The sequence below is a fragment of the Lissotriton vulgaris genome, chromosome 6 (genome assembly GCF_964263255.1).
Source record: "Lissotriton vulgaris chromosome 6, aLisVul1.2, whole genome shotgun sequence".
In the NCBI taxonomy this organism is placed as follows: Eukaryota; Metazoa; Chordata; class Amphibia; order Caudata; family Salamandridae; genus Lissotriton; species Lissotriton vulgaris.
The window spans coordinates 1,891,268,012-1,891,283,679 of NC_141694.1; the positions used below are offsets into that span (position 1 = coordinate 1,891,268,012).

Sequence of the window (15,668 nt, forward strand, 5' to 3'; positions counted from 1 at the left end):
CCAGATTTCCCTTGGCATCATGGAAGAAAGGCTACATTTTCTCCTCCCCAGCGGCAATGACCTCCTCTCCACAACCGATCTCACCTTGCTCTATAACTCGAATATGGTAATCTTGCTTGACCAACTAGCACCCCTGAAATTAAAAAATAAAATGAGCTTTTTCATCCAGATCATGGTTCGACTCCGACATGAATGAGGAAAGGAGACAACTAACAGCCATAGAAATACGCTGAAGGAACAATCATACTACCATCCATCGTGATCAACTCAGAACAGTCCGAAGGAAGTACAACAGTCATATCAAGAACAAAATAATGCTTGTTTTTCTACTCCGCACTGGATAGCGCAAAAAACAGACCCAAGGAGCTCTTTAATAACATCAGACAACAACCCTCCAAACCCGATACGTCCCTAGGGCAGGCATCTAAAGAACTTTGCGCCAACTTTGCCAACTTCTTCAATGATAAGATTTCCAAGATCGAGCACTCACTGGACATCAATAGACCCCCCCCTTTCCAATAGCAGCTCATCTGGGGTGTTTGGTAGTGCTCCCTTACCCCACACTAAATCCTGGTCACTCTTCCATCCCATCCCACAAGAGTAGATAGTCAAACTGATCTCCACCTCCAAACCTTCATCTCATGTCCTAGACCCTCTACCAGCGCAACTGACCAAAAAGCTGTAACTCTCCTTAGCCCCACTCTGGTGCAAGATTATAAACAGCTCCCTAAAAAAGGGAATTGTTCCAGATTGGCTCAAAGTGGGACAAGTCACCCCACTGCTGAAAAACCAGGCCTGGATATTAATTATTTGAATAACTTCAGACCATCTCCAACCATCTCCAACCTCCCTCTTCTTTCCAATACCCTAGAAAGATGTTTACTCCAACAATTAACTGAACACTTGGACAGTATCAACCTCCTTGACTCCCACCAGTCGGGATTCAGGAAAGGTTGCAGCACAGAAACCGCGATCCTCAATATAAACAATGATATCCACAAATCACTCGACTCAGACCAATTTTGCCTCCTCATTCTCCTAGACCTATCGGCAGCATTCGACACAGTTGACCACAAACTTCTCAAGACTCTCAAAGAAAGGGCCGGTCTAGACGAGGTGGTCCTCAAATGGTTCTCCTCATTCCTACACAATCGCTCCCTGAGAATCAAAATCAAAAGCTTTGAGTCCGACCTTCACCCAGTCAATAGGGGAGTCCCCCAAGGGTGAGTGCTCTCCCCTCAACTCTTCAACATCTACATGGAACCCCTCACCACCCTACTCAGAAAAGCTAACATTCCCTTACACCTATATGCTGATGATACTCAAATTTACTTGGAAATCTCCTCTGTTAAAGACATTCAAAGACTCAATGACATACTGAGGGAAGTGCAACTTTGGCTGTCAAGTAACCACTTAAAACTGAATCCGGACAAAACTGAACTACTCCTCATATTGAACAAATAAGAGAACCCACAAATGATCGAGTGGTTTAAAGCAATGGGAACCTCACCCAGGCCGACTCTGTTAAATCATTAGGCATAACGCTAGACTCAAAACTGGACATGACCAAATACATTAAGATCTCGGCTAAGAGCGCCTTCCTCAACCTGAAGCCACTGAACAAAATAAAACCTTTTATTCTGCCCAAAGATCTCAAACAAGCCACCCAATCATTGGTGCTGTCAAGATTGGACTATGGAAACGCAGTCCTCTCGGGATTAGCTAAACCGCATCTCGCTCCTCTGAAAACAACTCTCAACACGGCTGCCAGAATGGTCCTCAGAATAAAGAAATTTGATCACATCTCTCCTGCACTCAAAGAACTCAAGTGGCTACCGATCAAAATGCAGGCGAACTTCAGAACAGCCTGCCTCACTCACAAAGCCGTACACACCGGCAAACACGAATATCTGGCTTCCAAACTCAAAAAAGCAGGTCAGAACAGGAACCTCAGAAGCTCCAACACCCTACTATTCATCCTGCTGAAATCACATATAACAAAAAACCACGGCCAGGTTCTTCTCTGGAAATGCACCCAATATCTGGATCTCTATTCCCCCACATCAGAACTATTCCCTCCTTGGCTAAATTCAAAAGTCAGCTCAAAATCCTATTCCTCGATCGATCCCTAGCGAACAGATAGGAGCAGTCGGAGTGCTGAAGTTGACACCTCACTCCTCTCCGATGCTGTGTCAACAAGACCCCGAAATGGAACTCTTCATCATTGACACTATTAATATTCTTATTCGGAACGTCTTGCTTTATTGTATTATGTTTTGCTCTTTGTTCTGCTCTGTAACTGATGTGAAGCGCTACTGATATCCTCCGGTCACGCTAGCACTATATAAAATTTAAAAATAAATAAATAAACAACTGAAAGATCGATTATGGCCACATATAAACCTATAAACAAATACATAACAAACAGAATACATCTTAATCTACATAAGATTTTTTTGCATGCCCTCTAGCTCACAAAATAAAACTGTGCCCAACAAGCCAAACAAAAACCATCTTCATTATTTACTCTTGTGCACCAAAATGGAAAAGTAACCAAGCAGTGAGATACACAAACTACTATATATAGGACATGATAATTACACATTAGGAAAAAAGGATTTGACTTTTTATAATAACAATATATTGGCTTTCACACACTTTGATCTTTATATGTAGCACAATACGACTAAAGGTACAAAGATAGCCGCAAAAACAAACTAGACTGCATAGAATAAGTCTCAGAATGACTTCATAAACAACTAAAATACACACTTATAGTCTCATGATTATGTAAAAGAATAAGCAAAATACACGATAAAAACAATAAAAAGAAATCACATTAAATCTGATTGCCACTCTGTAGTTATAGTTGGTATTCCCAAAGATAGGAATTGCTTGGATAATAGCTCCCTAATAACTTCCCACCCATTTGATCATTCACCACAAACCTTTTTAGACCAATTGCATTTTCTACATTTTGGGATTATGTACATTTTTGTGGTGCTTTATTGTTGGGGTACAAAGATAAAAGGAGGTCCCACCAATGCATTTTCCATAGTTTATTATATTTGACGTATCACAAAAACAGCTGAATGGATTTACATGAAAGTTGGCAGAATTATACATTATGGTGCAGAGATGGTGCTTTTTGTGTGCAGTAGTTAACACCTTCTCTGCGGTGGCTATTCCGCCGCAGCGCTAAGGGGGCGGGGCAGCCGTGCGGCGCGCCCATGCTAGTGACAGAACCGCTCCGTCACCAGCCTCGGTTTAGCTGTGCTAATGACGGAGCGGTTCCATCATGGCCCCGCCCGCTCAATGGAACGCCCAGTGCAGGCGCGGAATCCGCACCGCGCAGTTGTGGCGAGCGGGCCATGACGGAACTGCTCCATCATCAGCACAGCGCTTCCGCGGCTGATGGCGGAGCGGTTCCGTCATCAGCGCCGAACGAGTTAAGAAAGGTAAGTAATTTTCTAAGTTATGAGGCATTTAAACTTAGTGATATCTGTCGCTGCAATACTTTTGCGGAATTTCACAAATGTTTGCGCTACATGCACGTAAACCTATTTAAAAATATAGAAAAAATCTATAATTACATTTCCCTACCTATTACCACTTTAATAAAGTGGTAATAGGTAGGGACCTCCTACTTACCTAAATATAAGGCCCTAATACTGAACACAGCCAAAGTTTAGTTAAAACAATATGGCTGCATTTTCATTCTCGAAAAACAGCCATCACCCAATTATATACTGGCTTGTCCCATCATGTACTATGGTATACTGCAAAGTATACCAGCCCAAACTATAACTAAGGCCTAGCTGTATTATTGGATTGTGGTAACCCTGCATCACACCCATGGGGGCCTTGCGTTAATTGGTAAATTTGAAGAACCGCGAGGCAGCACAATTTTCTATCTTGCATTACCGGGCACACCATAATCTACATTGTTGCAAAATTTCACAAACATCTGTATGCCACCCCGCTATAGCCACTCAACTATACACAATTCCACTGTACAGCACTCCATTCTATGCCTCTCCACTGTACGAAACTTCATTATACACCACTTCAGTCTACGTTACTTCATTGTACGCCAATCCACTAGGCGCTACTCCACCAAACACTATTCCACTATACGCCATTCTACTGTACACCACTCCACTGTACTGTATTCCACTGTATGCCACTCTGCTGTACTCTATTCCACTCTACGCCATTCCAGAGATGGCTCTCCACTTTATGCCACTTCAATCCACACAATGTGTTTGGACCCATCTGCAATATTTGCCACTCCACTGTATGCTGCAACACTCTGCCCCACACTACTGTACGGACTCCAGTCCACACCACTCCACTGTACTCTACTCCACTTTACATTATTACACTCTATGCCACTCCACTGTATAACACTCATCTCTGCGCCACTCCCCTCTACACTATTAGACTTTACAAAACTCCACTCAATGCTATTGCACTGTATGAAACTCCACTCTAAGCTTCTTCAGGTTATGCCACTCCAATTTACTGCCACACTGCTATATGCGACTCCAATTAACGGTATTCCTCTCTATCCTATTCCACTTTATGCCACTCACTCTATGCCACTCCATTCCACCATACTCCATTCTATGGTAGCCTATTGGACGCCACTCCACTGTATGCCACTCCACTATATGCTTTATCCTCTACCCCCATTGCAGAGTACGCCACTCCAGGCTACAGCACTGCATTGTATGCCACTAGACTACACGCTACTCCGCTGTTATTCCAGTGTACACCACTCTAATTTACACCACTTTATTCTGTGCTAGTCCATTGGACACCACTCCACTATACGCTATTCTACTCTACACCACTCCACTGTACTTAACTCTACACTATTCCACTGTACGCCACTCTATTCTATGCTATTACACTGTACACAACTTCAATCTGTGCCCCTCTACTCTAAGGTATTCCACGCTAAAACATTCTTCTGTACACTACTCCACTGTGTGCTATCACACTGTATCCTACCCCACAATGCGAGAAGTGTGGCTCAATGATTAGAGCGGCAGGCCCTGATGCAGAGGTCTAGCCCAGGACCAGGGTTCAATTCCCCGCCTCAGTGGGTCTTGGGCTCAAAATTCCACGGACCTGATAATTCTCGCCTCGGTGCCTATTACAATCATGGAGTCCCACTCTGCAACTCTGGGCAATAGCTTGCTTAATCTCCACAACAGCCCCAACAACGCTGAGGATGCCTGCCTTCACCTTGGGGGTGCCCAGGAGTGGACGCCTCACAGGGAAAGCCAGGATGGGTTCCACAGCGGTATTCGTACAAGCGCCTTGAGACCCTTGCGGGTGAGTAGTGCGCTATAACAAGTATCAATTTACAATGCACCACTCCAGTCTATACCACTTCACTGTACGCCACTTCACTGTACACAATACACTTACACTCTACACCACTCCAATGTACAGCATTCCAGCCTACACTACTCTATGCTATTTCACTTCATGCCACTCCACTGTATGCTACTTCACTCTACTCCTCTCGGGTGTACTCTCCACCACTCTATATAACTCCACTGTACAAAGCTCTACTACACTCCATGCCACTCTACTAGACTCTGTCCCTGTACAATCTGATGTGCAAGTTTGCACTCGACTATATGTTTATACACTCTATTGTATAACACTCTACTCCACTCTATCACAGTTTCTCTTTTTGACATTTTTGTTAATCTTTTTATTTAACATAAACACAATAGGTACTTACAAAGAGCAATTTTAGTGTATCACCCATTTTACATTAGTTCAAAGTCAAATATTTAAGCAATTGGCTACAATCTCAAAAAGTTTAATCTGTGCATCAATACATCCCCTTACAACCCTCTAAATGTTTGCCAGGCCTCCCAGATTTTATATGACAGTTTCAAACACTGTACAACACAGCACTCCACTCTACTCTATGAGACGCCACTACAATTTACAACAGCTTCTTCGGTTCTAGGCTACGCTACTTCAGTGTATGCCACTCCACTCTATGCCAATCCACTGGCCCTACTCCACCCTATGCCACTCAACTCTATGCTATTCCTCTCTATGCCACTCCACTCTTCTACAACCCACTGTACACTTTTCCAATGTATGCTAATCTACTGTACAGTAATCCACTCTGCTGTATGACACTTTCCTCCACTCTTTAAAAGTCTACCACACCTCATGGCACTTTATGACATTCTACTCTACTCTATCCCCATACACTTCACTGTCCAACTCTATTCTCCACTCTAGGCCCATACACTTCAATGTATAACAGTCTGTTCCACCATACAACACTTTACTATGCAGCCGAGCTCTCCCTTCTACTGTCTGAGACCCCACTCCAATTTATAACAGTTTACTGCCTAGGCTATGCCAGTGCACTTCACTGAATGCCGCTATACTCTACGACACACTTATACACTCTATTGTGCTTTACTCCACTTGACTCTACTCCACTGTGCAAAACTTCAATTCACTCTACACTGCTACACAACAACCCCCTCTACGAAGCTCCACTGTTTTACACACTACTTCAATCTATGCAACTCTACTTTACAATACTCTACAACACTGTGCACCATTCTCAGACACTTTACTCCCATCTTTATGCCTTCACTCCACTGTACAGAACTGTACTATACTGTATGCCACTGTACAACACTACACTCCATGATACTCTAGTCCACTGTATGACACTGTATGCAACTCTTTACATGCCACTGCAACCCAATTTACCTCATTCTACTCTGACACAGTACTCAACTCTATTCCACTGCTCCACTGTATACCACTCCTCTCTATGGCACCCACTGCCATTGTACTCTGTAACACTGTATGCCAATACACTGTACCACACTCTACAACACTCTACTGTACACCACTTCACCCTACAAAAATCAATTAGACCATATGCCACTTCACTGTATTGTAGTGTGCATAACTTTCCAATAGTGCATGCCACTCCTCTACACTCTACTGCACAACACGGTACTCCAATATATGACACTTTACTTAGCTGTATGCTGTGCCAATCCACTCTTCTGCACTCCACGCCACTAAAGTTTACGGCATGTTACTCCACTCTATGACACTTTACTCCACTCGATCTGTCTCAACTGCACATTACTCTACTCCAGTGTACTCCAATCCACTATACTCCACTCTACTACACTTTATTCCACTCCACACCACTGTGCTATAGTCCACTCCACTGTGTAACACTCTACTCTAGTGTATGCAACTCCACTCTACGTTATGTTATGTTTATAAAATGTATTGAGTGCTTGTATACCCGGAGGTGTCTTGGCACTGAGGCTATGAAGAAACACAACTGGAGGAAGAAAACCAGCCACGTTTAGAGCTCCTTCCTGATGGAACAGCAAGGGCAGATATCTAATAAGTGGGGGAGAGAGTTACACACCTTAGCTGTTACAGGGATCAGAATTCTTCCCACCCCAATTCGATTTTCAGAATCTGGGTGTAACAATTAGTTTTGCCCCAGCAGAGTGCAGGAGTCTGGTGGGCTGGTACCATTTAAAAAGACGCCTAAAGAAGTCAGGGTCAGAATTATTCTAGGCATTATAGGCAACGCAGGGAGCATAACATTTGATGTGGTTTCTTACTGGGAGCCAGTGTAGTTTAGGAATTTCATTTGATACAGATTGGAATTTAAGTAAACCTGGTAAAAATCTGGCAGCTGCATTCTGAACCATCTGCAGTTTTTTTAGATATTGAGCTTGGCTATTCATATAGAGACAGTTGCAATAATCCAGCTTTGATAGCACTAATGCCATGATAATGGTCCTTCTAGTGTTAGTTGGAAAAAAAGGAAGAATTTTCTTTATTTTCCTTATTGTAAAGAAAGAGGAGGAGACCATAGTATTTAGTATGTAGTTGGTTTCCATATGTCACCTTACTGTCAATCAGGACACTTACATTCCTAGCTTTGGTTGAGGGTTTAGGAAAGCACCTAATTCTTCAGGCCACCAGGGGGACGCCCAGGCTGGCTAAATGCTACCAAACATTATTACCTCAGTTTCTTTCGGAGTTAAGCTTCAGACAATGTTTGCTCATCCATAAACTTACCTCCTGTATACAGTCATTGAATAGTAATGAAGTATATGGCTAATTTTTCAAAGGAGACACCACCCATTTGTGTGTCGTCTGTGTATGATGTCAGAGTGAAGCCAACGTTTTGAATCAGGGCAGCTAGCACAGTCACATAAACATTACATTGTGTCGGACTGAGCAAGGATCCCTGTGGGACCCCGCAGGGCAGCGAAAACACTGTACTGCAGGCTATGACACTCTACTTCACTCTATGCTCCTCCATTCTATGACACGGTACTACAATGTATGGCACTTGACAGCATGACACTCAACTTCTCTCTAAAATGCACCACTCCATTATATGACACTGCAGTCCACTCTACAACACTCTCCTCCACTGTACTCTAAGGATCTCCACTTGACGATACTCCACTCTATGACACTCCACTTCACCCTACTCCACTCTAAAACACTCTATGACAGCCTGCAAGACCCTACTCTACTGTTCAACATGCCATGCCCCTGAATAACTCATTGCCCCAGTCCACTATGGGAGACACCATGCCACTACACTATATAACTCTTTACTACACAGTACGATATTCTACTCCAATCGATTCCAGTCTACAATACTCCGGCCTATGACAACAGCCTTTGCAACAACCTATTCTGCTGTACTGTTCAACACTCCACATAATAACTTCCCATTTGGGACACTGGACTGGAAATTCAATTTTAAAAAAAAATGGTTACAGATTATTTATAGTTAACTTATTTTCTCTTTACAATTTGGGTTTAAACTACACAAACATAAAACATTCTAAAGTTATAGTTATAACTTTCATTTGCTATTCATCCACTGCCTTCAAAGTATTATAATTGGCATACCTCGTTACATACTCTTTTCAGCTTGCTAAACAGACAGCACTAACTATAACTTACTGTTATAATCATACGGCAGGACCATGCCGTTCCATCTTATTCCATTTGTTATGTCTTGTAACCTCAAATGAGTCACACACTCGAGCGAGTGTCTTGCTGTCAATCCTTTATTTCTCATGCAACAGGAGGAAGGCACACCAAATATCAAAAATAAAACCATAGAAATTCAGTAGTTATAGTTATCGTTATCTCAAATAACTATAACTCGTGTCCTAAGGTAACTAAAATGTGTGACCCCTCATGTCACAGCTTACTTGAGCCCAGAGGTGGCCTAAAAGGGTGAGAACCTCACACTACCTCACACGCTTGAGCACCACTTAATTGCTTTTTTCTGCAGAACCCCAGGGAAAATAGGAAGGCTCTCCTGGTGTGTTGCAAAGGAGTGTGGATGTGCCACTGTTCCTATTTGAGATGGAAACAGCAGAACATATACATCATTACCCAGAGTGTTAGAGAGCCCTTATGGCCAAAATGAGGCTCAGGATGCATGTAAAGGAGTATAAAATAAGACTCACCTCTTTAAGGAAGATCATATCACAGTGCAATAACCTCTCTGTAGCGAGCATGGCAGCATTTGAAGGACCCTTCCTTATCAGCGTAACATTTTTCTGTGAATTAAGCTGGATATTGCTTAACATTTTGGTGGCGTTGTGTTTGTTTTTTATATGTGGGGTCCTGAACCCAGATATCCAGTGGAGACACAAGTATATGAATGTGGTAGTGGTTGAGGTGGCCTTTGTTACATCAAACATATGCTAGTAACTTTCCACTCAACAAATTAGGAAATGAGCCCACGTGTGTGGGTTAGTGGGCGTGAGAAATGTAGGTATTGGTTGACATTGGTGTGAGCCCAGGTTAAGAAACAGCCACAATCCCTGCAGGGTGAGTCACAAAAGGTCACTCAATTAACCTGTGCTTAACCACAGGTAGCTAAGCACAAAAAACAGACAAGCTTAACTGAGAGGCGATGTGTAAAGTATTTATGCAGCACACAAACCATAATAAAGTGAAACAACAAATAAAGGAAAACCCAACACAAATTTAGAAATGTAGAGTACATTTCAATAAATTATTTCCCACCAAAAATCCAATCAGTGGAACCGAAGTTATGAGTTTTTAAAGTTTTTAGTAAAAAAGCACCTAAAAGATCAAAGTGCCAACCGTCGACATATACTTGCACGAGACCAGGTCAAAGCCGAAAAATATGGCTGACCATGATGGAGCATGGTTCGGAGACAAGAGGTGGATTAGGCCCTAACAGCACTTACCTTCGGACATAAAATAATTTCAGCGAATACATTTCTGAGAAGGTAAAGTTCAGCGCAGCAAGGCTGCAGGAGGTTTCCAAGGAGGGAGCGTTGATGTTGGATAGCGATGGGTCGAAGCCGCAGAGAAGATTTCTATGTTCTGAACCAGTCTCAGAAATGCAGACTGAAAATCTTCAGTGGGACGAAGCAGAGGGCTGTAGCCAAAGACAGTTCCACAAGGCCGGATTCCCCATTGGCGAAGGACCTCTGAAAATGATTTGCTGTTGCGCAGAAGATCGTGGTGTTAGAACATTTTAGGGTCCCTGATGCTCAGATCAGGCGGCTAGCCCCTTGGAGTCACTCTGGTGGTCCTGGGTTCAAGTTGTAAGTACAGTCCTCCTTTCCCAGGCAAGAGGGCAGCAGGGCACAAAGGCAGCAATTCAGCAAGACAGCGGCAGGTGAGCAGTCGAGCAGAATGGCAGTCCTTTCAGTGGCACTGTAGTATTTCTTCATGGCAGAGTATGCATAGGTCCAGAAGTGTACTTAAGAGTTGATATCAGAGGTTGCCTTGTCATACCCCGGCTTCTAGAAGGTAGGAGAAGCATCTCGACAGTGGCTTTGAAGTGTATGGAATTTTTAGGCTCCCCTGCCCTGGCTCTAAGCTGGCTGAAGTGACTATGGCCTAGATGTATCAAGCCGTTTGCGAATCGCAAAGGCCGAAATTCGCAGAATTTCGGCCTTTGCGAATCGCAAACGGTCTATTTGCATGTTTTGGCATGCATCAAAAATTTGCAGATTAAGGAATTGCAAAAATTTGTGATTCCTTATTTTACCATAGCATTTAAGGAATTGCAATTTTGCGATTCCTTAACTGCTATGTATGTAGCATTTTTCAATTGCGAATTTTGGTTAAGAAATCGCAAATTACCACCAACTTGTAGTTGATGTTAATTTGCGAATTCTTTTAAAAATGCACAATTTGGCATTTTTGAAGGTGGCATGTGACGTACACACATGCCCATAGGGCATGTATGTGCGCCATATGCACACACATGTACATTTCAGGGGTGCAGCAGGGTGTCCTTGAGACACCCCTGCACCCTTGAAATTATTCTCAATTTGCGATTAGCAAATTGCGAATCGCAAATTGAGATTAATTTCACAATCATTCGTATGGGCCTCCTGGCCCATAGGAATGAATGGGAAATTATTTGTTAATTGCGAATTTGCAAATAAGGAAGATTAAGAAATCGCTAAAAAACAGCGATTTTTTTACATGCATCCCATTTTGCGATTTCTAAATAGCGATTCCTTAAAAATCGCTATTTAGAAATCACAAAGGGGTATGTTGATACATCTACCCCTAACTTCTATAGGATGAAATATTCTACTTTCTAGAGAGTGCTGCAGCTTTAATGCGTGCGGTTCTTTTCATCCCCTGGCAAGGATTAATTGGTGAACACAAAACACTATCTGAAAGGAACACTTAGCACACTAAAACCCACACCTACCACATTATAAACCAACGACTGCTTGAAATGTGATGCAGAAATGCCTGTAAACGCAGTATCATTGTTTTTTACCAGGTGTTATTTTAAAACAAACATAGAAAACAGAAAATGTTATTTTAAAAATAAGTATTATAGATTGTTTACATACTAATTTATATGAATCTTCAAGTTCCTCTACTGTTTATAGTCCAGCTTTACTTTGTGTTGTTCACATGTGACATGGGTCAAAACCTACCTAAAATGTCCACAATGATTCTTTGATTCGATCTTAATTCAGGAATGACAGACCTTTGTCCTGTAATGGCTGCAAATGCGCGAGCCAGCCTCTGCGAACTCATTCGCTCGAAACCATCCATTTGGAGGAAACCTTTTGTTGGTATTCAAGAGGAATTTCAATTGTTTTGGCTTGCTGGGGAATTTCTCATTGTTCATTGGTTGCTGGGCCGCAAAGACTACGCAATGTATGTTGATTGGCTGGGGGAATGCTTAGCAGTTACTCATTGCATGTGATGTGCTGATGATTGGGCCTACCACAGCATGTACCTGCTAAACGTGTGCCCTTACAGAGGAGAATCCAAGTTTCATGCTCTGCCACTGCACCACCTTCTGTGGCTTGCAGCAGCTAAAGTGAAACCAAGAGTTCATGAGGATATATCTTGTCACTTTACACCTGGAAAATATGTCTGTCTACGTCAACACACATATGACTCAAGGTGCAACTACACCACAGTTGACCTGCATGAGACCTGCAGCAACAACCATGCCGTGGCGCCACTTCAGCTGACTTTAGTGGGGTCTATAGCACTGATATAAACTGGCGCAGTCTTTCCAGGGAAGTCAGGGTAACCTCTAGTAACACACTGAGGCACTGACCCCATCCTGCCCATTTCTGAGGGACCTTTAGCAACGTGCTGAAATACAACACTCTTCTACTGACTTTATATGTCAATCTAAGAATACTCTGAAGCACTACACCACTCTGGCATCCTTAGAGGGACCTCCTTTGGTGACACAAGGTACAGCATCCAACAACCTTTCTGCTCACTTCCAATGGACATTTAGCTACGACCTGTGATACTTCACCAATGTTCGGCCAATAGCATCAAGAGGAAGAAGTTAATGAAATCCCTGTTGGAGAAGACATGAGGCGGCGTGTAGTGTCATCAGCATTAATACTATGTCGTTTATGTGAGAAATGTGCTTAATCATAATAGCAAGTGTGGTATGTTTGTTGAAATGTTTGCATGTGGAATGTGGTTGATGGTACAAACATGGCTCTGTCCTGAGGATTGGTGGAGGATGGCACAATGCTCTGCACGCACCAATGATTACTCCATGAGGGTGCAAACCTGAGCATGAACTATGATTATTTTGTGATGGGCCAGATGTGGCCATTTGAAACCATAAAAAGAATTAGTTTAGGTTATTTTTTAAAGTTCTTGACAATAGCCTATGTCAGTGCAGGCTCACTCATATAAAAATGTCACAATTTAGGCTTAAATAAATAGACGATATAATATAAGTGATTACATTAAGAATTCCTGTATTACTTCTCACCAAACAGCTCATAATCCCTTTGAACCAGGAAAATAAGCCGCACTCGCGTAATCACGAGTGCAGTGCAGGTACTTATGAACTATGTTCTCAGAATAGTTTGGCACCATTACCAGAGTTTAAAATATCTTTAAAACTAACTACTATTGGTTATATCTTATATTTTCTCAAATTCCAGCCTTGAGAAAGCTCTAGGCTTGCATGCCAAAGGGAAAGGGTGAAACAGGTGTTGGCTACATCAGCCTTTAACGCTGGTACTAACCTCTATAATAATGATTGCCCTGAAGGATACCTGAATTATATTGGGAAGGTAAGTCAATCAAACCAGCATATATCACAAAAGAAGTCTTTGGTATCATATTGTACATATCTGAAAACAGAATGGAAGCCCTGGATGAGTGAGATCAGTGGCAATGGACACAAAAATATGTTCTTACCACAGATTTCCATGCTGGATTTTTATATTTTTTAACTTTTACGTTACATAAAACACTATACTCATCTGGGAAATATGCACACTTATACAGTGAAACAAAAGAGAGGCATTGTAGGCCCAGCCTTCAAGGAGTGTAACATCCCCCCTACAACTGATCTAGCCCAGCAGAGTACCCTGCAGGCAGTAGAAGAGCAGAGGGCACAGGCCCCTGGTTTACAGTGGGGGTATGGACATGCTAAAGGAGCCGGATACATTACGGTGCACAAGCAGCCCAACATGAGTTATGGAAGATACAGTGACAGCCCTGACCTTTCAATGAACAATGGTCGTGCTGTCCCACCCGAAGAAGGGATAGAAGGCTCAGCTTCCTCAGGGAGACAGTAGGACAGTATCCCTGAGAAAGCAGAGGTGAAACCCTGAGGATCCGGCCTGAAATGCCCCAGCTGAGGGTATGACATCTACGTAGAGTAGCTGTGCTAAAGATGCAGTCCCACAGCATGGCAAACTTGAATGGGGGAGGGGAGGTGGCACGCGCTCAGTGATAAAATACTGCCCTCATTCACAAAATTGTGACATTGTTTCATAATTGGGCTTGCTTCAATACACCCCGGCACAGATCAATGCCTGGGGTGGAGCAAAAGGAGGGGAAGACAATACAAACATGAAAAGAATAATATACAGAAATATTTCTGGGATCTCCGAAAGAAAAGTGCAGTGAAGGTTAAAACTAGTACGGTGGTGTCTCTGCTCAACACTTTATTCCTGGACCCACCAGCTAGAGCTAAAAATGTGAAGGATGGTGTTTATGGGAAAGAATTAGGAGTTCCTTCACCCCTACTTACTGCCAAAGTGTCTACATGTTTCTGCCCTGTAACAGGTGCCCACAGTGTTGGTCACACCAGCATTCCTCAGGACCTTTATGATCCCAGTAACTTGTTTTCCTTTGTCCAGTTTCCGCCGGTCACAGCAGAGCACCACCTTTGACAAACGTTTGACTGCAGGGGGTCTCTCCCATTTACTCGCCAGTTTTAGCATGATGAAAAATAATATTGATTAACGGATATCAGTTACTTAAGGTGACCCCCTCTCTGGAAACTACTGGTTCCACGAATACCTAATTCCGGGTTCAGAGGGAAAACAAGTTACTGGGATCAGAAAGGTCCTGAGGAATGCCGCTGTGACCCAATACTGTGGGCACCTGATACAAGGCAGAAACATTTCGACACTTTGGCAGTAAGTAGGGGTGAAGGAACTCCTAATTATTTCTCATCGCCACCATCCTTCACATTTTTTGCTCTAGCCTGTGGGTCCAGGAATACATTCTTGAGCAGAGACAACACGGTACTAGTTTTAACTTTCACTGCACTTTTATTTCGGTGATCCCAGAAATATATCAGTATATTATTCTTTTCATGTTTGTATTGGTCTGTGCAAGGGTGTATTGAAGCGAGCCCAATGATGAAGCATGTCATAATTTTGTGTGAGATGGCAGTATTTTTTCACTGAGCACGTGCAACCTTCCTTAATTCACTTGCTACTCCTCCATGTGTGTTACAGCTTGGATTGGGGAGGCCGGAGTCGTGAGTTTTTACCTTTCCCCCTTCCACTTGTGTGACAAACTTGAATGGGGCTCATTGATTTTTTTTACTTGGCAGGTAAAAGTAATGTGCGGTGTGCAAAGTCATTGAAGTGGGATAAACAAGTAAATGTTTTTGTCAAATGTCATTTTGGTGCATTCTGTATATCAGCGTTGATATGATTGTGCTGATTCAATATAATTCTAAAATACCTTTGATGTGTCCTATATAAAAATGCTTTTTAAAATCACCTCCTACACCTAAATGTTGATTGTTTACCTCATTTATGATGGCAGTATATCTTTAACATAAAGCCACTGAT

At 42.7% G+C, this 15,668-nt stretch overlaps 1 protein-coding gene across 2 annotated transcripts in view; it reads left to right on the forward strand.

Annotated features, from left to right (window-relative positions):
* LOC147709790 (fucolectin-4-like) overlaps window positions 1–15,668 on the forward strand; it is a 200,100-nt gene that overhangs the window by 126,625 nt on the left and 57,807 nt on the right. The gene's annotated exons all lie outside the window — the stretch shown is intronic.